Source organism: Lipotes vexillifer, unplaced genomic scaffold (genome assembly GCF_000442215.2).
Source record: "Lipotes vexillifer unplaced genomic scaffold, Lipotes_vexillifer_v1.1 scaffold906, whole genome shotgun sequence".
NCBI classification, from domain to species: domain Eukaryota; kingdom Metazoa; phylum Chordata; class Mammalia; order Artiodactyla; family Lipotidae; genus Lipotes; species Lipotes vexillifer.
In genome coordinates this window covers 145,132-170,708 of record NW_006793972.1, presented here as the reverse complement: position 1 = coordinate 170,708, position 25,577 = coordinate 145,132, and positions in this window count along the sequence as shown.

Genomic DNA, 25,577 nt, shown 5'->3' with positions numbered 1-25,577 from the left:
GGATGTCAGACATGCAGCTTACTCCAAATGGTTCAGGAAAAAAAAATGTACTTGTAGAAAGACTGAATTGTAAAGGTAGTTTGTTAAAGTATTAATTTTTGAGAATTTGAGCAAAGGGTATATAGGAATTCTATGTTCTATTCTTGTAATTTTTAAGTAAATATGAAATTAGGTCAAAATAAAAGTATTTCAGTAAAAAGTTCTTTTGTGAAATATTTACAATGTTTAGAAAGCATAGAGAATAACATAACAAATACTTATATTCCCTCCAACCAGAATAACTGATAGATAATATTCTTATTTACTTTCAGTCATTTTTGAAGCAAAATAATTATATCATAATTTACAGAGAAAAGAATTCGTGTGTGTATGCGTACTGCAGAAAAGGAAGATAATGCAAAGGTTGTAGACTAAAGTAGGTTTAACCATCCCTTAAATTAAGAAATGATCAAGCCTATAATCTCCACAATATACAAACAGCTCATACAACAACAAAAACCAAACAATCCAATTGAAAAATGGGCAGAGGGTCTTCCCTCGTGGTCCAGTGGTTAAGACTCCACTCTCCCAATGCAGGGGGCTCGGGTTTGATCCCTGGTCATGGAACTAGATCACTCATGCCACAACTAAAGATCCCACATGCCACAACTAAGACCCGGCCCAGCCAAATAAATAAATAATTTTTAAAAAAGAAAAAAGAAAAATGGCCAGGAGACCTTAATAGACATTTCTCCAATGATGACATACAGATGGCCAGTAGGCACATGAAAAGATGCTCAACATCACTAATTATTAGAAAATGCAAATTAGAACTACAATGAGGTACCACCTCACACTGGTCAGAATGCCCATCATTAAAAGGTATACATATAACAAATACTGGAGAGGGTGTGGAGAAAAGGGAACCCTCACACTGTTGGTGGGAATGTAAGTTGGTGCAGCCACTATATGGAAAACAGTATGGAGGTCCCTCAGAAAACTAAAAATAGAATTACCATATGATCTACCAATTCCACTCCTGGGCATATACCCAGCAAAACTATAATTCAAAAAGATACGTGCACCCCTATGTTCACAGCAGTACTATTCACAATAGCCAAGTCATGGAAACAACCTAAATGTCCATCGACAGATGAATGGATAAAGATGTGGTACATATATATAATGGAATACTACTCAGCCATAAAAAAGAACGAAATAATGCCGTTTGCAGTGACATGGATGCAACTAGAGTTTATCATACTAAGTGAAGTAGGTCAGAAAGAGAAATACCATAAGATATCGCTTACATGTGGAATCTAAAATATGGCACAAATGAACCTATCTGCAAAACAGAAACAGACTCAGACATAGAGATCAGACTTGTAGTTGCCAAGGGGTAGGGGGGAAGGAGAGGGATGGGCTGGGCGTTTGGGCTGGTGGATGCAAACTATTACATTTAGAATGGATAAACAACAAAGTCGTACTGTATAGCACAGGGAACTATATCCAATCTCCTGGGATAAACCACAACAGAAAAGAATATAAAAAATGATTGTATATATGTGTATAAATGAGTCACTTTGTTGTACAGCAGAGATTGGCACAGCACTGTAAATCAACTATACTGCAATAAAAAAAAAGTAAACAAAAATTAAAAAAATATTTTTAAAATCTGGGCTTTAAAAAAAAAGAAAAAAGAAATGATCAAGCCTAAAATATAAGATTACATTCTGGGGTATTCTCAGAGACTACAAAACCTGCAGCAAAGCTAAATCTTAGAGCATAATTTAATTACTCTGCAAAAGGTCCAAGAGGTTAAATTTTAATTTTAGTTTCTATAGAAAGCAAAGACAGTTTTATTCCACATATCAGCAAATGAAAAGAAAGTACTTTAGTTGTTGTCTTGCTTTGATTGGAATCCACATAGAGAAGCCACTTCAAAGGTGCCATTGAACTGAAACTATAATATAAAAAAAGACTGGCTATTCACAAAATAGGCTCTTTGGAGAGTCTCTTAAAAAACACTAAATAATACAAGTCTGTAAAAATTGTCAAAATATGTGATACCAAGTACTAAAACCAGTGACAGAAGTTATATCCAAGGTTTGCAACCAAGATGTAATTTTTGCACTTATCCTCTTTATCTGTGTTCCTGACCACCTTCCTTTTCAGGAAGAGAAGGGTCACTGCCTGGTGCTCATTTGGCTCCAGGTGGAAGTCAGGAGACTTGATCTGAAAGGAAATTTGAGAAGGACACATGACACTACCCTGGGCATTCAGGATGTCTGGTCTCCTTCAGGTAGCTTTATCCAGATACTCATCTCTAAGGCGTTTCATCTTGGCTTCATTGGTAAACAGAAAAAAGGCCAAGAGAAGAACAGGAATCCAAGACAGGTCAGGAAATCAAACAGTGTACACACAAGAACACATGGAACAAATCCATGTGGCCCCATGTGAAAGAACGATTGTTTCCAAGAGTGGAGCAAGGGCAAGGGGCTTGGCTCCTGAGCAGAGGGGTGATCTGGCGTTTCAGGCTCACACACATCCACCTTCTGCTTCGCTTTTCTCTAACTCTTGCGTTACCTTTCTCCCTGCTCTCTCTCACTTTTTATTATTTTCCTTTCCCCTTTTAAACTGTCCCACCAAAATGGGTTAGCTCTCCTTGAAACACTACACTAAAGAGGACGCTGGTACTTGTGCTCTCATCTCTCGTTGGGAATTTATGAGTAGTTTCTCACTTTTCTCAGATGTCTTCACTTGGTTCCTCCTTCTGTCAGGCAGAGAATAAATCCTAGGTGACATGGTAATGACCTTTTCTCCTACAACCTCTTCAAAATGAAAACAAACAAAAGATTCCATTTTTCATTTTGAATAGGTCTCCTCACAGTATGTCTTCAGATTGTAAAAACTTCTCAGCCTATGTAAATAAACTTATTTTCTTAATTTTTATGTCCTTTCATGGAAAAAACAATACCATCATCATTGAATGCTGTGGCCTTCCCTCTTTCTACTGAGGAAAATCATGACTATTAGGAAAGGTACGATATCGTTAAGACATATATGAAAAGTGGGGAAAAAATGACTTAGAAACACAAAAGAACTTCTGCAAAACTGGTCTCTTTCCAATGGAAAACAACAGCTACTAACATGAACCAACATAAAATATCCTAACACACCAAATCTGTTTATCTATGTTGCAATGTAGGCTAAAATACAAAGAATGTTTAGAAGCCATGGTCTCCAATCCTTGGAAATTAAATTCTAAAATTTAAAATAAATTTTAAAAAACTAAATTTTAGGGCTTCCCTGGTGGCGCAGTGGTTGAGAGTCCGCCTGCCGATGCAGGGGACACGGGTTCGTACCCCGGTCCAGGAAGACTCCACATGCCGCGGAGCAGCTGGGCCCGTGAGCCATGGCCACTGAGCCTGCACGTCCGGAGCCTGTGCTCCGCGACGGGAGAGGCCACAACAGTGAGAGGCCCGCGTACTACAAAAAAAACAAAAACAAAAACAAAAAACTAAATTTTATGTCATCATTAAAAATTAAAGAAACTTTTAGTGGAATTACGATAAGCATATGTGTGTACATGTGCTTTTATAGAGGTATCTGAGGTGTCTGCCTAAATATGAACAGGATTTATCTCTAGGTGATGCCATTTTATGTAACTTTTTAGTGTTTTTACATATTTTAATGTTTTAATTATAGTATACACTTTTATAATCAAGAAGACAAATTTATTTTCTTTTCAGATTGCAAAGCAGTTCATGAAATGTTTTAAACACCAATTATTTCTCAGAGTTGAAAGTCATCTTAGAAGTACATATATATTTTTTGGGCGGGGGAAGCTCTGAGATCTTTGCTTCTTTTTATTTTCAATGGAAATGCATAGTCCAGGAGAGAAAGTGTTAATAAGAATGTCCTGAAAATACAGATGGTTCTTATGGAGAAAAAGTCTATTTTTCAATTAAAAAAAATGATTAGCTGGGATCCCACTGAGTTCACTGCACGGGCCACTGCTAGTTTTAATTTGTGCCAATAGGATGGAGAAATGGACGTTAATGAGGATGTGTGTTTTCTGTTTGTTTGTTTGTTTTTTTGGGGGTACGCGGGCCTCTCACTGTTGTGGCCTCTCCCATTGCGGCGCACAGGCTCCAGACGCGCAGGCTCAGCGGCCAAGGCTCACGGGCCCAGCTGCTCTGCGGCATGTGGGATCTTCCCAGACCGGGGCACGAACCCGTGTCCCCTGCATCAGTAGGCGGACTCTCAACTACTGGGCCATCAGGGAAGCCATCATTTTTTTTTTTTTCAAACATCTTTATTGGAGTATAATTGCTTTACAATGGTGTGTTAGTTTCTGCTTTATAACAAAGTGAATCAGTTATACATATACATATATCCCCATATCTCTTCCCTCTTGAATCTCCATTCCTCCCACTCTCCCTATCCCACTCCTCTAGGTGGTCAAAAAGCACCGAGCTGATCTCCCTGTGCTATGCGGCTGCTTCCAACTAGCTATCTATTTATGTTTGGTAGTGTATATATGTCCATACCACTCTCTCACTTTGTCCCAGCTTACCCATCCCCCTCCCTGTATCAAGTCCATTCTCTAGTAGGTCTGTGTCTTTATTTCTGTCTTGCCCTTAGGTTCTTGATGACCTTTGTTTTTTAGATTCCATAGATATGTGTTAGCATACGATATTTCTTTTTCTCTTTCTGACTTACTTCACTCTGTATGACACACTCTAGGTCCATCCACCTCAATACAAATAACTCAATTTCGTTTCTTTTTATGGCTGAGTAATATTCCATTGTATATATGTGCCACAACTTCTTTATCCATTCATCTGTTGATGGACACTTAGGTTGCTTCCATGTCCTGGCTATTATAAATAGAGCTGCAATGAACATCGTTACGTGACTCTTTTTGAATTATGGTTTTCTCAGGGTATATGCCCAGTAGTGGGATTGCTGGGTCGTATGGTAGTTCTACTTTTAGTGTTTTTAAGGAACCTCCATACTGTTCTCCATAGTGGCTGTATCAATTTACATTCCCACAAACAGTGCAAGAGGAAACCCTTTTCTCCACACCCTCTCCAGCATTTGTTGTTTCTAGATTTTTTGATGATGGCCATTCTGACTGGAGTGAGATGATATCACACTGTAGTTTTGATTTGCATTTCTCTAATGATTAATGATGTTGATCCTACTTTCATGTGTTTGTTGGCCGTCTGTATATCTTCTTTGAAGAAATGTCTATTTAGGACTTCTGCCCATTTTTGGATTGGGTTGTTTGTTTTTTTGTTATTGAGCTGCATGAGCTGCTTGTAAATTTTGGAGATTAATCCTTTATCAGTTGCTTCATTTGCAAATATTTTCTCCCATTCTGAGGGTTGTCTTCTCATCTTGTTTATGGCTTCCTTTACTGTGCAAAAGCTTTTAAGTTTCATTAGGTCCCATTTCTTTATTTTTGTTTTTATTTTCATTTCACTAGGAGGTGGGTCAAAAAGGAACTTGCTGTGATTTATGTCATAGAGTGTTCTGCCTATGTTTTCCTCTAAGAGATCGATATTGTCTGGCCTTACATTTGGTCTTTAATCTATTTTGAGTTTATTTTTGTGTATGGTGTTAGGGAGTGTTCTAATTTCATTCTTTTACATGTAGCTGTCCAGTTTTCCCAGCACCACTTATTGAAGAGGCTGTCTTTTCCCAACTGTATACTCTTGCCTCCTTTCTCAAAGATAAGGTGACCATATGTGTGTGGGTTTATCTCTGGGCTTTATCTCCTGTTCCATTGATCTATATTTCTGTTTTTGTGCCAGTACCATACTGTCTTGATTACTGTCTGTATGCGGGCCTCTCACTGCTGTGGCCTCTCCCGTTGCGGAGCACAGGCTCCGGACGCGCAGGCCCAGCGGCCATGGCTCACGGGCCCAGCCGCTCCGCGGCATGTGGGATCTTCCCAGACCGGGGCCCGAACCCGTGTCCCCTGCATCGGCAGGCGGACTCTCAACCACTGTGCCACCAGTGAAGCCCTATACTGTCTTGATGACTGTAGTTTTGTAGTATAGTCTGAAGTCAGGGTTTCCTGATTCCTCCAGCTCTGTTTTTCTTTCTCAATATTGCTTTGGCTATTTGGGGTCTTTTGTGTTTCCATACAAATTGTGAAATTTTTTGTTCTAGTTATGTGAAAAATGCCAGTGGTAGTTTAATAAGGATTGCATTGAATCTGTAGATTCTTTGGGTAGTACAATCATTTTCACAATGTCGATTCTTTCAATCCAAGAACATGGCATATCTCTCCATCTGTTTGTATCATCTTTAATTTCTTTTATCAGTGTCTTGTAATTTTCTGCATACAGGTCTTTTGTCTCCTTAGGTAGGTTTATTCCTAGATATTTTATTCTTTTTGTTGCAATGGTAAATGGGAGTGTTTTCTTCATTTCACTTTCAGATTTTTCATCATTATTGTATAGGAATGCAAGAGATTTCTGTGCATTAATTCTGTATCCTGCTACTTTACCGAATTCATTGATTAGCTCTAGTAGTTTTCTGGTAGCATCTTTAGGATTCTCTATGTATAGTTTCGTGTCATCTGCAAACAGTGACAGCTTTACTTCTTCTTTTCTGATTTGGATTACTTTTATTTCTTTTTCTTCTCTGATTGCTGTGGCTAAAACTTCCAAAACTATGTTGAATATCAGTGGTGAGAGTGGGCAACCTTGCCTTATTCCTGATCGTAGAGGAAATATTTTCAGTTTTTCACACTTGAGAACGATGTTGGCTGTGGGTTTGTCATATATGGCCTTTATTATGTTGAGGTAAGTGCCCTCTCTGCCTACTTTCTGGAGGGTTTTTATCATAAATGGGTGTTGAATTTTGTCCAAAGCTTTTTCTCCATCTATGGAGATGATCATATGGTTTTTCTCCTTCAATTTGTTAATATGGTGTATCACATTGATTGATTTGCATATATTGAAGAATCCTTGCATTCCTGGGATAAACCCCACTTGATTATGATTTATGATCCTTTTAATGTGCTGTTGGATTCTGTTTGCTAGTATTTTGTTGAGGATTTTTGCATCTATGTTCATCAGTGATACTGGCCTGTAGTTTTCTTTCTTTGTGACTTCTTTGTCTGGTTTAGTTATCACGGTGATGGTGGCCTTGTAGAACGAGTTTGGGAATGTTCCTCCCTCTGCTATATATTGGAAGAGTTTGAGAAGGACAGGTGTTAGCTCTTCTTTAAATGCTTGATAGAATTCGCCTGTGAAGCCATCTGGTCCTGGGCTTTTGTTGTTGGAAGACTTTTTTTTTTTTTTTTTTGTGGCACGTGGGCCTCTCACTGTTGTGGCCTCTCCCATTGCGGAGCACAGACTCCGGACGCGCAGGCTCAGCGGCCATGGCTCACGGGCCCAGCCACTCCACGGTATGTGGGATCTTCCCAGTCCAGGGCACGAACCCATGTCCCCTGCATCAGCAGGCGGACTCTCAACCACTGTGTCACCAGGGAAGCTCTGTTGGAAGTTTTTTAATCACAGTTTTGCTTGTGATTGGTTTGTTCATATTTTCTATTTCCTCCTGGTTCAGTATCAGAAGGTTGTGCATTTCTAAGAATTTGTCCATTTCTTCGAGGTTGTCCATTTTATTGGCATAGAGTTGCTTGTAGTAATCTCTCATGATCCTTTGTATTTCTGCAGTGTCAGTTGTTACTTGTATTTCATTTCTAATTCTATTGATTTGAGTCTTCTCCCTTTTTTTCTTGATGAGTCTGGCTAATGGTTTACCAATTTTGTTTGTCTTCTCAAAGAACCAGGTTTTACTTTTGTTGATCTTTGCTATCGTTTCCTTCATTTCTTTTTCATTTATATCTGATCTGATCATTATGATTTCTTTCCTCCTGCTAACTTTGGGGTTTTTTTGTTGTTCTTTCTCTAATTGCTTTAGGTGTAAGGTTAGGTTGTTTATTTGAGATGTTTCTTGTTTCTAAGGTAGGACTGTATTTCTATAAACGTCCCTCTTAGAACTGCTTTTGCTGCGTCCCATAGGTTTTGGGTCATCGTGTGTTCACTGTCATTTGTTTCTAGGTATTTTTTGATTTCCTCTTTGATTTCTTCAGTGATCTCTTGGTTATTAAGTAGTGTACTGTTTAGCCTCCATGTGTTTGTATTTTTTCAGATTTTTCCCTGTAATTGGTATCTAGTCTCATAGCATTGTGGTTGGAAAAGATACTTGATACGATTTCAATTTTCTTAAATTTACCATGGCTTGATTTATGACCCAAGATATGATCTATCCTGGAGAATGTTCCATGAGCCCTTGAGAAGAATGTGTACTCTGTTGTTTTGGATTGCAATGTCCTATAAATATCAATTAAGTCCAGCTTGTTTAATGTATCATTTAAAGCTTGTGCTTCCTTATTTATTTTCGTTTTATATGATCTGTCCATTGGTGAAAGTGGGGTGTTAAAGTCCCCTACTATGATTTTGTTACTGTTGATCTTCCCTTCTATGGCTGTTAGCATTTGCCTTATGTATTGTGATGCTCCTATGTTGGGTGCATAAATATTTACAATTGTTATGTCTTCTTGGATTGAACCCTTCATCATTATGTAGTGTGCTTCTTTGTCTCTTATAATATTCTTTAAAGTCTATTTTGTCTGATATGAGAATTGTTACTCCAGCTTTCTTTTGATTTCCATTTGCATGGAATATCTTTTTCCATCCCCTCACTTTCAGTCTGTATGTGTGCTAGTTTTTGCCTTATGTATTGAGGTGCTTCTATGTTGGGTGCATAAATATTTACAATTGTTATATCTTTTTCTTGGACTGATCCCTTGGTCATTATGTAATGTCCTTCTTTGTCTCTTGTAATATTCTTTGTTTTAAAGTCTATTTTGTCTGATATGAGAATTGCTACTCCACCTTTGTTTTGATTTCCATTTGCATGGGATATTTTTTCCATCCCCTCACTTTCAGTCTCTATGTGTCCCTAGGTCTGAAGTGGGTCTCTTGTAGACAGCATATATATGGGTCTTGTTTTTGTATCCATTAAGCCAGTCTATGTCTTTTGGTGGGAGCATTTAATCTATTTACATTTAAGGTAATTGTTGATATGTATATTCTTATTACCATTTTCTTAATTGTTTTGGGTTTGTTATTGTACGTCTTTTCCTTCTCTTGTGTTTTCTGCCTAGAGAAGTTCCTTTAGCATTTGTTGTAGAGCTGGTTTGGTGGTGCTGAATTTGCTTAGCTTTTGCTTGTCTGTAAAGGTTTTAATTTCTCTGTTGATTATGAAAGAGATCCTTGCTGCGTAGAGTCATGTTGGTTCTAAGTTTTTCCCTTTCATCACTTTAAATATGTCCTGCCACAGCCTCTGGCTTTCAGAATTTCTGCTGAAAGATCAGCTGTTAATCTTATGGGGATTCCCTTGTGTGTTATTTGTTGTTTTTCCTTTGCTGGTTTTAATACTTTTTCTTTGTATTTAATTTTTGATAGTTTGATTAATATGTCTTGGCATGTTTCTCCTTGGATTTACCCTATATGGGACTCTCTGTATTTCCTGGACTTGATCTTTTCCTTTCCCATATTAGGGAAGTTTGCAACTATAATCTCTTCAAATATTTTCTCAGTCTTTCTTTTTCTCTTCTTCTGGGACCCCTATAGCTCGAATGTTGGTGCGTTTAATGTTGTCCAAGAGGTCTCTGACACTGTCCTCAATTCTTTTCATTCTTTTTTCTTTATTCTGCTCTGCAGTAGTTATTTCCACTATTTTATCTTCCAAATCACTTATCCGTTCTTCTGCCTCAGTTTTTCTATTGATCCTTCCAGAGAATTTTTAATTTCATTTACTGTGTTTTTCATCACCGTTTGTTTGCTCTTTAGTTCTTCTAGGTTCTTGTTAAACATTTCCTGTGTTTTCTCCATTCTATTTCCAAGATTTTGGATCATGTTTACTATCATTTTTCTGAATTCTTTTTCAGGTAGACTGCCTATTTACTCTTCATTTATTAGGTCTGGTGGCTTTTTACCTTGCTCCTTCATGTACTGTGTGTTTCTCTGTCTTCTCATTTTGCTTTACTTACTGTGTTTGGGGTCTCCTTTTCGTAGGCTGCAGGCTCGTAGTTCCCATTGTTTTTGGTGTCTGCCCCCAGTGGGTAAGGTTGGTTCAGTGGGTTGTGTACACTTCCTGGTGGAGGGGACTAGTGCCTGTGTTCTGGTGGTTGAGGCTGGATCTTGTCTTTCTGGTGGGCAGGTCCGTGTCTGGTGGTGTGTTTTGGGGTGTCTGTGGCTTTATTATGATTTTAGGCAGCCTCTCGGATAATGGATGGGGTTGTGTTCCTGTCTTGCACTGTAGCTTGCTGGTCATTGAGTGGAGCTGGGTTTTGGTGTTGAGATGGACATCTCTGGGAGATTTTTGTCGTTTGATATTACGTGGAGCTGGGAGGTCTCATGTGGACCAGTGTCCTGAACTTGGCTCTTCCACCTCAGTGGCACAGCCCTGACACCTGGCTGGAGCACCAAGAGCCTGTCATCTACACCGAAAAAGAGAAAAATGGAAAAAAAAAAAAAGATATATATCATTGCTCCCAAAGTCCACCTCCTCAATTTGGGATGATTCATTGTCTATTCAGCAATTCCACAGATGCAGGGTACATGAAGTTGATTGTGGAGATTTAATCCGCTGCTCCTGAGGCTGCTGGGAGAGATTTCCCTTTCTCTTCTCTGCACAGCTGCTGGAGTTCAGCTTTGGATTTGGACCCACCTCTGCATGTAGGTCACCTGAGGGCATCTTTTCTTCGCTCAGACAGGACAGGGTTAAAGGAGCAGCTGATTCGGGGGCTCTGACTCACTCAGGCCGGTGGGGAGGGAAGGGTTCAGATGCTGGGCGAGCCTGCGGCGGCAGAGGCTGGCGTGACGTTGCACCAGCCTGAGGCGCGCCATGTGTTCTCCCGGAGAAGTTGTCCCTGGATTACGGGACCCTGGCAGTGGCGGGCTGCACAGGCTCCCGGGAGGTGAGGTGTGGAGAGTGACCTGTGCTCGCACACAGGCTCTTGGTGGCGGCAGCAGCAGCCTTAGCGTCTCATGCCCGTCTCTGGGGTCTGCGCTGTAGCCGCGGCTCACGCCCTTCTCTGAAGTTCCTTTAAGCGGCACTCTTAATCCCCTCTCCTCGCGCACCAGGAAACAAAGGGGCAAGAAAAAGTCTCTTGCCTCTTCTGCAGCTCCAGACTTTTTCCCGGACTCCTTCCCAGCTAGCTGTGGCGCACTAGCCCCCTTCAGGCTGTGTTCACGCAGCCAACCCCAGTCTTCTCCCTGGGATCTGACCTCCGAAGCCTGAGCCTCAGCTCCCAGCCCTCGCCCATCCCAGCGTGGGAGCACACAAGCCTCTCGGGCTGGTGAGTGCTGGTCGGCGCCAATCCTCTGTGCGGGAATCTCTCTGCTTTGCCCTCCGCACCCCTGTTGCTGCGCTCTCCCCCGCGGCTCCGGAGCTCCCCCCCCTCCGCCACCCAGTCTCCGCCCGACTCCCCCACCCACCCCCTGTCTCTGCCAGTGAAGGGGCTTCCTAGTGTGTGGAAACTTTTCCTCCTTCACAGCTCCCTTCCAGAGGTGCAGGTCCCATCTCTATTCTTTTGTTTCTGTTTTTCCTTTTTCTGTTGCTTTACCCAGGTTCGTGGGGGAGTTTCTTGCCTTTTGGGAATTCTGAGGTCTTCTGCCAGCGTTCAGTAGGTGTTCTGTAGGAGTTGTTCCACATGTAGATGTATTTCTGATGTATCTGTGGGGAGGAAGGTGATCTCCACATCTTACTCTTCCACCATCTCGAAGCTCCTCCAGCTACATATATTTTTAATGCAAATCCATTTTTAAATGAAGCAGCATTGAAATTAACTTTTTACTACTAATGTTTAGCGTCTTAAAATATTGAGTGTTGGTGAATTTCCTGATATTAAATATAGGTTCCTGTGTACAAAAGCAGTTGCTATGGTGTCATCACTTTGTACTTGCATCTGAAACTTCTATATTATAGGTTTATAATTTCATATTATCTCATTCCAATTGAACTTTTAAAAAAGTGCTTTTGATTATCTGCTACGGAGCCCAAAGGACTCTTGCATCACTTTGTCAACAGAGAGACCACCAATCATAAGCAGTGAAAATAAATCCTCAGTGCACTTGTGAGCAGGATCCAGACTGATCTCAGCCCCCATCCCCTCCCACCTACCATCTGGATCTCCTGCAGGGATAGGAGCGGCAGGAGGAAGCAGAATGGAGCACCTCCCCCTCCATTAACCACTGCAGCCTCTAGAAGTAGGATCCAGAAAAAGAGGCCCCAAAGTCATGACTTTCCTCCTTTTTCAGCACTTTGCTGACAGAAACTTTAAGAGATCCTTCAAGTCCCCTTCAAATTTATGATCTATGAATTTAAAAATAATTACTTTTAAACAGTAGGCTTTCAAACTGAATGTTTTATCCCCTCTTACCAGGATTAGGGATGCAATTTAGATCAACTTTTTTTATAGCAGATGTATGAATAAATTACCAGTTCAATCGCTACCCTTCCTCCATTTTAAATATTTTTGAAGCGCTGAGGTTCTTCTCATAAAAGCATCTTTTGACCCATTTAGTGGTATTTCATTGCTTGGAGACTTCTCTGGGATTTGATCCATCGAGTATTCTCTGTCTCTCTCCTTCAGTTCTCTATTGACTTGAAGTTTATCAACATGTTTATCTGCTTCCATGCTTAAAAAAAGGGTTAAACACTACCTCCTACCTCAGCTACAGTCCCATCTTTTTCTTCCCTCCACCACCACCTTCACCCTCTATTCCTCTCCTCTTCACCACTGGTTGGTTCCTTCTGCTGTCATTCTGGCCAGTAATGGTCTTCTAAAGACAGAACCTGTAGTCACCTTGTTGCACTTTACTCAACGATGTTATTTTATTCATTTTTTCTTTCCTTCTTAAAATTTACTTCTATCAGGATCATGGACACTAAATTCTCCTGGCTTTTTCCTATTCCACTAGACTCTTTGCTGATTTCTTGTCTTTTGCTTACTCCTAAATATTGGTATCTTCTAAAGCCCATACTATGTTTTCTTCCTCTTCCTAGGCATTGAGCCCAACTGATATTGCTGGCCACCCCTATATACCTCCAACTCTCTTCTGAGTTCTACATCAATATTTTAAATTTCTCAGTGGATATTTTTTCTTTCCTCACTCAGTGATTCTATACATTGTACCAATTAAGAAACAAAAATATTTAGCCTCTATAAAAATATTGATCTCTTTTTATCTATTTTCTCCACTTTCCAGGCTACATTTTGTTCAAAGATACAAATCTTACCATGTTAATCCTCAGCATTAAAAAATTCCTGGTCTCCCTAAGGGCCCAAATGAAAAATCCAAAATGCCACATCCTGGTTTACAGAGTTCTTCCTCTCCAGGCCACTCCTCCAGCTTCATTTTCTTTCTCTTTCCTTATGCCTCCAAACCTGCCAAGCAACCATACATATGGTATACTCCCAACCACACCATCTTCATGCATATCGCTGGGTTTCACCACATGGTTTTCTTGGACTGGAATGCTCTTCCTCCACCCCTTTCTTCTTCATCAGCTCAAATGTTTCTTCCTAAGTTCAACTTTCTGGTTCCATCTCCCCCCACCCCCGCTGCCATGTTTGTTGATCTTTAACACGACATTTTTACTCTATTGCAAATCTTGGGGGAACTAGTATCACCACTGCCTAGCACAATTCCTGATATACGGTAAGGCTCTTCACATATATGAGTGAATTAACAAATGAATTAACTACAAACTCACACAATGTGGGAATTTTGGATGGGCAGAAAAATAAGAGTTTGGAGTTTAAGTGAATAAATACGGCTTTCATTTACATCTGGCTACCTCATATTTCTGTGAATTACTTATAACAACTATGATTAATATATGCCATTACATGACTCCCTACTCTCTCCCCAATCCAAACACTTTTGGCAGGGGAAGTATAATTTTGGCATCCCCCTCCAACATTCCCTACCTTTGCCTCTATGTCTCTCCCCAGGAGCCCTTCTCTCTTCTTGACATTCTTCTCACCACTAAGCACTTACCCTGTGCTGCAACCTTGAGCTTAACTGAGCACAAACCTAATTCAGATTATTAAATTAAAACAGATTTATTTCACACTTGTTGCAGCCTAATGATAGTAAAGAGGGTAAATAATTGTGACCAACACTTATTTACTCATCCTTTTACCTCTCCTCAGTGGTTGTAAAATAATGCATGAAAACGTATTGGAATTAGACAGATAGAGGAAGGTATTGATGATAAAGAAAAGCACATCTCTATATTGATGCATCCTTAGCAAAAAGATTTGGAATAGGTTTTCAGATCTTTTTCTTTCCTCAGGAGCAATACTGGGATTCTACATCTAGGAGCAGAGGAAAGCATGTATTTGACAGCTACTTATTTTAGGTTGTCATATCCAGCCCCTGAAATTTAGAGGAAAACTAGAACCTATAAGCTGATGAAAGTCAGAAGTTCTTAATTTTTGGAGTAACAGTCCAGTAGTGTGACTGTTTACTACCTTTTAATTAGGTATCAAAGTTGTATAATTTTGGTGGCATGTGGCTATCAGTGGACTCTATTTTAAGAGCAACTATTCATCATATTGTGGATTCTGATACTCAGATGGTCACAAACTAATTAAGTAATTGCTAAATATTAATATATGTCCTTTAGAAAATGGATTATAAACTGAATGTCACCCGAGGAGGAAGAAAGGTAGTTCAAACCCCCTTAAATGAATGTCAGTGTCCTATTTCACATGAAGCAAGTGATTTACATATTTAATGTCATTTTTAAAAGAACAATTATAAAATATTGAATCAATTCTAATAATTTATGTTTGCAATACATGGGTTCATAAAAGATACAGTTTTTGATTTTGCTCAATTCAACTACATTCTTAAGGACATATATGTATGAGATGCTACTGAACAGCTATCCAATGTCTCCATCATTTTTTACTTTTTTCTCAAAAGAGAACATCCAAGACTGAAGCCACTGAATCAGCCTTTACTATCTATTGTTATTGGTAGCCCTGAACCACTGACAGAGCTGCGGGAGAGCCCTAGCAACCTGGGAAAACAGGGCCTCATGGTCCATGCCCATGTCAAAAACCGAGCTAGATACCCTCCATGCTATTACATATTTTGTGTTAGAGTTTGAGAGACAGGAGAGGGTAAACTGAAAGACTAACATTTTAAGGCTCCGGCTAAGGGGTGCTAATACAGGAAGTGGTAAATACCTCCATTCAGCTTTGCATGTGGAGAAAGCAGATTTAAAGGAAGGTAAGTGCAGGCTGTAACAGAGTAGAAGACATGCCCAGAGATCATTCTAAGGGGCCTTATGGAAGGACAATAAAGAAAAATCTCATTCTCAGTGATGGTGAATGGATGTTACAGGTTGCTTAAGTGCATATGAAACTTGGGTCTTTTTCATCTCAGCTGATAAAATCATCTCTCTCTCTCCTATTAGCAGAAAGAATAGAGAAAGGAACCTTGTTTCATGGAGAATGAGAGATACCTCTCTACTCAAATATCTAGAGAGTCTTGCTGGAAGAATGGTGCTTAGATAGTATCCATTAGCTGTATATCTCTGTTGAGAACAATATGCCTACTTAACCTGTACAGGACATAAACAGCTCAACATTCATTTCTCTTTTTGCACAATTTTTCCCATGCCATTAAGATGAGGTAAATGGAAAGAATAATGCACAAATGTGGTGGTTCAAAATATTTATTTCTTCTAAATGCCACATGATTTTCCTTTTAAATGGCAGCTGCTATAAATATAGAATAGCTATTGTGTACTCGTTTTTATTATCCTTACTGAAAAATCTCTAGAAATAAATAATTCACATAGTTGAATTTATAATGGCAACTTCGTTACTGTTGCTTTGGAAACTATTTCTTCTGTGTATGTCTACAGACTCAATTGATATTGGCCATCATTTTTTAAATATCACAAATAATTCTGAGTTTTCCAGGGATTTTTTTCTTCTCTCTTTATTCGTTGAATTAAGGCTATTCAAATTACGTAGAAAAGGATCTGATCAATAGTAACATCTAACCTATACTTTCTACTCTAGGAACTGGAGAAAGTATAACAGAACTAGGTCTTTGTGTTCAGTCAAGGAAGCTTGGGGTTAAATCCTGGGTACCTTTCTGGCATTATAAATCTGACTCTTTTCTCAATCAATGTAGTAGGGGTTGCTTTGTGATTCACTGAAGAATTCATTTAGGAAAATTCAATTAAATATTTATATGATGCTATTGATAGTAGTGGTCTTTTAAAAATATTTAACAAGTTAAGGCTGTAGCTACCACTCCTCTGTTCCACCATAATTATATAATTAAAAACAACTACTATTATTTAAGAAAAAAATCACAAATAAATAATATGAATTCAGGACATCTTCCCTTAGCTATAGGCCCTTAATTGTAGAAAGCAAAAATTATAGAATCTTGGTGTTGAAAGAAATTTTGGATGTCCTCTAAGAATAGAGGTATAAGGACCTCATCCTGATAAGGATAAAAATGAATGATGATGCTTTGGTGCTAGAGCTATGGACTGTTCAATCAGATAGAAGGAGTGAAAGTACTGCCAAAGGAAAATCACAAAGCTGTCCCAGAAACAAAAGATACACATAATGGAAACTCTAAACTGCCCAGATAACTTGTAAAGATACAGTCTGCTAAAAATCAGTGCATCTGGCAAAATTTGCCTCATTTTCCAAGCAATATCATTTTTCAGATTTTAGAGAAAGCAATAAAGTCAACTGCTAGTCTAAACTTGGTTACTAAGACTGAAGAGGACTGATGAAGAAAAATTGACAGGAACCTTGGAACCATGCTACTTTAGAATTTATAATAGCCAAGGAAGTATGTATTAGGCATAGGCAATAAGGTCAGCAGTCTTTGAAAAACGTAAGAGCCCCACTACATATCTATTACAATGGCCAAAATCCAGAACTCTGGTAACACCAAATGCCGGTGAGGATGTGAAGCAACAGGAATTCTCATTCACTGCTGGTGGGAATGCAAAGTAGTTCAGCCACTTTGGAAGACAGTTTGGTGCTTTCTTATAAAACTAAGCATACTTTTACCATGTAATCCAGCAACCATACTCTTTGATATTTACCCAAATGAACTGAAAACTTAAGTTCACACAAAAACTTTCCCACAATAGCAGTTGTTTATAGCAGCTCCATTCACACTTGGCAAAAGTTGGAAGCAACCAAGATGTCTTTCAGTAGATGAATGGATAAATAAACTGTGGTACACCCAGACAGTGAATATTATTCAGCAAAAAAAAAAAGAAAAAAGAAATGATTTATCAAGCTGAAAAGACAAAAAAAGAAATTATCTATCAAGCTAAAATGATCTATCAAGCTGAACTTTAAAGGCATATTACTAAGTGGAAGAAGTCAATCTAAAAAGGCTACATACTGTATGATTCCAACTACATGACATTCTGGAAAAGGCAAAACTATGGAGAGAGTAAAAACATCAGTGGTGGCCAGGGGTTGGGGGGTAGGGGGATGAGGTGAGGGATGAATAGGGGGAACACGGGATTTTAAGGACAGTGAAAATCCTCTGTATGGTACCATAATGATAGATTTGTATCATTATACATTTCGCCAAATCCACAGAAATGTACAATGTGAATTTTGGGTGATTATGATGTATCACTGCAGGCTCATCGATTGTAACCAATGTACCATTCTGGTGGGGAATGCTGATAACAAGGGAAGTATGCATTTGTTGGGGTATATGGAAAATATCTTCTGCTCAGTTTTACTGTGAATCTAAAACTGCTCTAAAAAAATAAAGTCTTTAAAAAAAGTAAATAGTCAAAAACTTAAAGAAACTATACATTGTCACCTATGATAGACTTAGGAGAGTAGGAAGGAGTAGGAATAAAATTACAGAAGAATCCCTTGAGCGAGAAAGGAGAGAGAGGTGCCTAAAGTGTTCCATGTGTCTGCAGAGAGAGCTCTGTGGTGAATCGATACTTGTTTTTCATTTTAAAGGTCAAGGAGGCTCAGATCCGTACATACAGTGTGGATAGCAGAAATCTTTCAGAATGAGTTAAGGACTGGGGAAACACTGAGAAATTAAAGAGAACTTTCTAGGTATGCTCAGATACAAAGAAACTGAAGAAAAACAAGACAGGCTGTATGGTCAGAAGATTAGACTTGGAATTCTGACTTTGGTCCTCATTAGCTTGTTACCTAACTAATTTTAACCTTTGTTTCCTCATCTGTGAGTGACTGCCTCATCCTAAAATTTGGGGCGAGGATTAAACAATATTGGTAAAATATTAAGCACAATGGCTGATACATAATCTGTTCTAAAAGCATTAGTTGCCATCAATATAATTATTGTTAATAATGTAGACACAATTCCTGGGGTTCATGACATGATAAGTGGAGTAGAATTAAATTCTAGTTTTTTCATCTGTGATATTATCTGTCATCTACAATTTTGTTTCATCCGCATGTCTGCACATTTCATTAGCATTACTTCTTTCAAAATTAAAGATTATGATGAACATACTGACTAGGACTGGGCCCCAAAATAGAAGTTTTAGCATCTCTTCAGGTTGATGTCAAATCAGTAATTCACATCCTTTAGGTGTGATTTAACAAATTGGGAATTAATCTGGCCATATTATCATTAAATTAATATTTCATCATTTATCCACCTATATATCTGGAAAGACAAATTAACTATTAAAATGCAAATATTCTATATGAAATACATAGAAGGTGTTCAAGAAACATTTGGTGACTAAATAGTGCATGAAAAAAGAACTGGAGGGAATTTGGAAAAATAAAGAGAAATGATTGTTAGATAGTGATTTTTGTCTCTCTTTTGTTTCTTTTACTGCTGTTATATTATCATTTCTACATTTCATAAAGAACACTTTTAATAAAAAAGAAATCAAGATATACATGGCACATAACGTCTCCCTGATTTTCCATTACGATAACCAAAAGAGGAAGCAAATCTAATTTGTTGTAACTTGTATTTTATGCCTTCTGATAGCTACCACATTTTATTCTAAGTATTCACAAGTTATCAGTTCAATTACCATTCTGAAGTCTTGCCCAAATTTGATATTAATCAGGTTTGCCCAAATTTACAATACCCACCTTCTTTCTTTTTTGACTGTTGAAAATGTATTTGTCTATAAATTTAAACTATCACACTGAGGAACTATCATGCTGAAGGAATGCTAAAGGATGACTATTAAAGATACACTCTTTATGAGTATAAAACATGTGGGGTATGTAATGTATTTTCGTTACTGCTGTTTTTGCAAAAGATGTTAGGTTGATTCTGAACTAGTCTATGAATTATTCATTTGATATCAAGTAGTAATACCATTTACTTCCTATTGTCTGGTACTAGATTTAAACTGGAAATAAAAAATTAGAGCCTAAAGCAATTATACTCCAATAAAGATGTTAAAAAAAAAATAGAGCCTAAATATGCTTCTTCACCTCTTAATGATACAAGTTTGCTTCCAAGGAGCCTTAACTCATAGAAAAGACAAAGCATTATGTTATTCATTCATTCAATAATTATTTACCATATATACTTAAAATACAAAGTACTGTGGGGTAAATTAAAATTAAATTTATTTAATATATGATGTGATAAGAGAATAACAGATGTACAAACTACTTAAGACCTGACCTACAGAAGTAAGTTTATAAAAATATTGGTGTTGGGCCACGGCTTCATGGAGAAGATGGCATTTCATAGGTCCTTGAAGAATAGTAAAATGTGTAGAAGAGGAAGTGTTGGGTGAGGGGAAGGTACGTATAAGGGGAGGTGTGAGGAGGTGCTTGGTCCAAGCAGAAAAAACTTCATTAGCAAAGTTAGAGAGGAGCAAAAGTGTCAGGCATTTATGGGATGCATAGAATATTTCCACTAAGGATGACTGTTACAAAAGATATAACAGAAGACAAACCTAAAGATTAAGGTTTGGATAATATTGTGGGAAGCAGTAAATTCCAGGCTAAAAAAATCTGAATTTGCTCTATAAGAAACGGGGAACTCATTAAGGTGTTTACATGGAGAAGCGACATTATCATAGCTGTACTTCAGGGAAATTATTTTGGCAGTGATATTTTCAATACATTTAAGAGAAAGAGAGGTTGAGATGGGTGGTAACTAAAGAGTCCAAATGAATAATAATGAGGGATGATCTAAGTGGTGGCATAATATGCTTTATTTTATTACTCAATATATCTGAGTATTTAATACAAAGCTTTCTGTTATAAATAAATCATATCGAAGAAAATATTTATTCAGTATATTCTTACTTAAAACCCAGGCAAGAGGTAATATTAAAGACTAATTACATGTACTACAATGTTCATTGCAGCTCTATTTACAATAGCCAGGACATGGAAGCAATCTAACTGTCCGTCGACAGAAGAATGGATAAAGAAGACGTGGCACATATATACAATGGAATATTACTCAGCCATAAAAAGAAACGAAATTGAGTTATTTGTATGGAGGTGGATGGACCCAGAGTCTGTCATACAGAGTGAAGTAAGTCAGAAAGAAAAACAAATACCATATGCTAACACATATATATGGAATCTAAAGAAGAAAAAAAGGTTCTGAAGAACCTAGGGGCAGGACAGGAATAAAGATGCAGATGTAGAGAATGGACTTGAGGACACAGGGAGGGGGAAGGGTAAGCTGGGATGAAGTGAGAGAGTGGCATGGACATATATACACTACCAAATGTAAAACAGATAGCTAGTGGGAATCAGCCGCATAGCACAGGGAGATCAGCTCGGTGCTTTGTGACCACCTAGAGGGGTGGGATAGGGAGGGTGGGAGGGAGATGCAAGAGGGAGGAGATATGGGGATATATGTATATGTATAGCTGATTCACTTTGTTATAAAGCAGAAACTAACACACCATTGTAAAGCAATTATACTCCAATGATGATGTTTAAAAAAAAAAGACTAAGTATGGTGAAAATAAAATTTAAAAGAATTCTATCATAACCAACACTTATAATGTCAGTTTATAGGTGTAAACTAAAATATAAGGAGAGGCCTTAAAATATCATAGTATTTTATAAACAAGTAGATGTGAATTAAAAATAAATAATCTAACGAAAACAGACTTCTGCCAAAATGTAAAATGCAAAGTTGTGGTAGGAACTGCTAGCTGTCACCTCAACATCCTTCCTCCTTTTCTTCTTAGTAACAGAACTCACAAATTCATTAAGGCTTGTGGCCACCCAGAATAATGGTTATACTTCCCAGCCTCCCTTGCAGCTAGCTGGGATCATGTCATTAAATTCTGGCCAATGCGATTTAGCAAAAATGTACTGTATGACTTCTAGAAAATGTCCTTAAAGGAAAAAGATGTGTTCTGTCCCTATTCTTCCTCACTGCTAGCTGTAATGGGGACCCCATGGCCAGAACTTAAGCAGCCATGTTGAAAAGATGAAGAAGCCAGGTACTGAGGATGGCAAAGCAATTATCCAGAAGTCTGATGCTCTGATGACCACAGAGTCACCATGTTTGTACAGTATGTATGAGGTAAATAAAAATCTTGTTTAAACCACTATTGTTTTGGTTTTCCCATCACTTGCAACCAAACCTAATCTTTAGAATCAATATTGTTCTAGATCTTAAAAGTTGTCATCCCAAGAAAAAAAAAATGGTAACTATGTATGTGGACGGATGTTAACTATACTTACTGTGGTGATTATTTTGCAATACATACAAATATTGAATCATTATGTTGTATACCTGAAACTAGTATAGCATTATATATCAATTATACCTCAATTTAAAAAAAAGAATAGAAGTAATAAGGATAAGGTCTGGAATGATGGAAAGCATGCTGGGCTGGGAGTCAGAAGATGGGGGTGCTCATCCAACTTTACCAAGTATTTAAGTTTGATCAAATCTCTTAACTTGTCGGTGTCACTGGTACCCTTTTACAATGCCAGTGTTGGTCCCACTGCCAGCTTTAAATCTGAGTGTAAGTTGCAAGGATTAAATGAAACTACACCTATAAAAAAAGGATAGAAATGATCTTTTCTTTAAAAAAATTAATATTGTTCTAGCACTTTATATTAAAATGACATTGTAACCAACCAGGAGTGTGGGATATGGTTCCAGGACATGCTTCACAGTACAACCGTCACAAGGGAGGTACTGGATGGGAATCTGGATGGAGCAGAAAGAGGAAACAAAGAAAGGAGGGGAGGGCTTCCCTGGTGGTGCAGTGGCTGGGAGTCCGCCTGCCGATGCAGGAGTCGCGGGTCCGTGCCCTGGTCCAGGAGGCTGCAACAGTGAGAGGTCCGCGTATAGAAAAAAAAAAAAAAAAAAAAAAAAAGAAAGGAGGGGAATCTGCTTTGTATAAATGTGTAAATCCAAGCCTGCATTCTTGACATCTTCATTATTACAAATCTATTTCTTCTCCTGCTGATCAAGCTGGTGTAGGTTATAAATCACTTATCTGGATTTCGAAGTACCCAATAAAACCTAGACACCTTGGTATACCTTTTCTACAAGGAGGCACTGCTGCCTGGAAGTAGCCATAGCCTTGGAAGAGGCTTACCTTCTTGGTGGCCTGATAAATGGACTTGGGATTGCAGAAAAGGTCTCTCCCTGCTATGACTGTCATTCAGGAGGGTTGGGTGAGGAAGGAATAAAGAAGTGTAAGAGCAATGAATGGAGAAGTGGATATTTTAAAATATATTAAGCTGTGTTTTGGTCAAGTTAAGCATTGGCTAAATGGGCCTTCCTGATATAAGGCACTTAAGGATGTGTTCCTTGACTCCAAAGCACCTAGACCAGAGGATTAAATAAATATTTCTTAAATCAAAGAACGTGTTCTACGTGGCCTTAACCGAAGTCTAGAAGACTCAAGGGGCCTGGGCCTGATGATTAAGGGTTCTTGGGCCAGGAGATGAGGTAGGCCATTGGCATGGGACTTTTAGTAACTGGAGCTTTTCTCAGCAGTGAGAAAAGAGTATCAGAGAGGCTCAACATAGGCTAAAGGAGTCTGTTTAAGCAAGGGTAGGGAACACAGAGCCAGGGACAGGGAGAAGTCTGGGCAGGAGTTCTGCAACAGGGAAATTTGTGAGTGAGTGAGTGGGATGTCCCAGTAGGCCAGCTCTGCACAGCCTGAGAGAGTCTGGAGAGAAGGCCTAGGGAGGGCTGGCTGGCAGTGGATTGGCAGTGTGTGGTGGGCTTCCAGCCAGGGGACTGGGGCTCAGGCCCCAGGAAGAAAAGCTGAAGATGTCAGGTGCAAATGAAAAACTGAACTCAGAGTCAGAAAACAAGGTGGGGACATGGTGACAAGGAAAGATGCAAAAGGCTGGCTTTTAAAACAAGGTTCAAGGTATAAGGTTAGAGGTGTCAGCGATAAGGTAAGTGGATCCTGAGCTACTGAAATATGTAGGGATGCAAGAGTCCATTTAGGGACTTCCCTGGCGGTCCAGTGGTTAGGACTTCGCTTTCCAATGCAGGGGGTGCGGGTTCGATCCCTGGTCGGGGAACTAGGATCCCACATGCCTCACAGCCAAGACACCAAAACATAAAACAGAAGCAATATTGTAACAGATTCAATAAAAACTTTAAAAATGGTCCACATCAAAAAAAAAAAGAGTCCATTTATTCTTAGGACTAGGATGAAGCTAACAATGGAAGCAAACTGGTCTCATATCCAGAAACTAAAGGGCTTTGAGCAGAGGCAGACGGTTTTAATCACATTATACTGAACAAGAAGGCCTCAAATGTGCAACCAGGAAACTGCTCTCTATTCAAACCCAATCTGCAGGCCTGGTCCTTCTCTTGTTTTAGACGCACTTTACGTCAGTTACTGTTGACTTTTGGGGTCACTCTCAGAGTAACCTCTGGTCACTTTAGTCCCCTAAATCACAGTTTTAATATAAAAATGACCTGTCCCATGTAACTGTAAAAACTTCCAACTACATTTATACCAAATGTTCTCTCCTCCCTAGCTTGAACCTGCTCAAAAGGAGGGTCAGCTTCATCTCAATTTCTGTCCCTACCTCTCTGCCCCCAGCTTGCTAATAATCCATGGTTTCTGACTTCTCCCAGGGTGGAGCTGGTGGGGATTGGGGAGAAGATGAGGGAGGATTTTGCTCATCATATACTGTTGTAGACAACTGGAGATGATATTCTCTGGGATTGGCTGGTGTTTAAAGCTCTATTTTCTTTTGGGATGCTTTTCAAGGTTCTTTGGAGAGAAGTCCATTGCTGGGGATCACTTATCCAAGGTTCCTGTGGTACAGGGCAATGCACCACCTCTGACTGACTGCCCGTGATTCCTACCTGGGGCCCTAGACATCCAGGGTGCACCTCCAGCTTCTCTCTTCTGAGAGAGAGAATCTCTCCAGGCAAAGCTGCCCCACATGCTCTCCGCTAATTCCCTTTTCCCTCATCTGGTCTGTGGGAAACTCTCACGAATTCTTTGCCCCCAACAAATTCTGGAAAAACAGCCTGCTCCAATGGATCAGTGTCTCTTAGGTCCACCATCAGGGCAGCTGGCCAGCCAGCCGCAGTCAGCCTCCTACCCTTTAATTTGTCTGACCTGAGACTGTGTCCACTGGGTCTTCCAAGTAGCAAGAACTTGGAAGAACCATGCTGAGCTCTCTGGTTCTTTGAATGCAGAATGAGGCAGAGGGTAGGGGACTTAGAGCTCTTTGATAGCTTTCCCCATAATCCCTCTTCTAATCTCCATTTCTTCCCTTTTATACCCTCAATGTGGGTGAAGACCTACACAAAACTAGCTTTGGTGATCTCACACCTCATTTTGAAATATGGGAGTAGTCTGAACATACTCAGAAAGCCTCAGCCAAAGTTAAGAATTAAATACTTTGGTTTTAGTACCCAGTTATAATCACAAACATCTACATTAAAAAAAAAATTTAGCTTGCATCATGTCTAGATATACTTTGTTGCCTTTTTGTTATTGTTTCTAAAATAATCATTTGCTTATATGAACAAGATTCATTATCAGAAATGATACCACCCACTGATCATAAGAGGCAACATGCTGAGGTGCTGACCAAAAGACACCTCCCTGCACCCGTGTACGCACATGGTATCCCTTATGAACAGTCACAGATAATTTTAAATATTAAGGAGCCATCTTTTGCTATGGAAGACTTGCTAAATATTCCCATGGTATGTCTTCCCTTACTAATTTGTCATAAGGGGACACTCTTTTTCCCCTCAAATTCTTCTTGAGCCATTTCAGTAAGAGATCACTTTTAACAGAATCTCCTAAGTTACATTTTTTTTCACATCTTTATTGGAGTATAAATGCTTTACAATGTTTTGTTAGTTTCTTCTGTACAATAAAGTGAATCATCTATACATATACATATATCCCCATATCTCCTCCCTCTTGAGCCTCCCTCCCACCCTCCCTATCCCATCCCTCTAGGTCGTCACAAAGCATCCAGTTTATCTCCTTGTGCTATGTAGCAGCTTCCCACTAGCCATCCATTTTACATT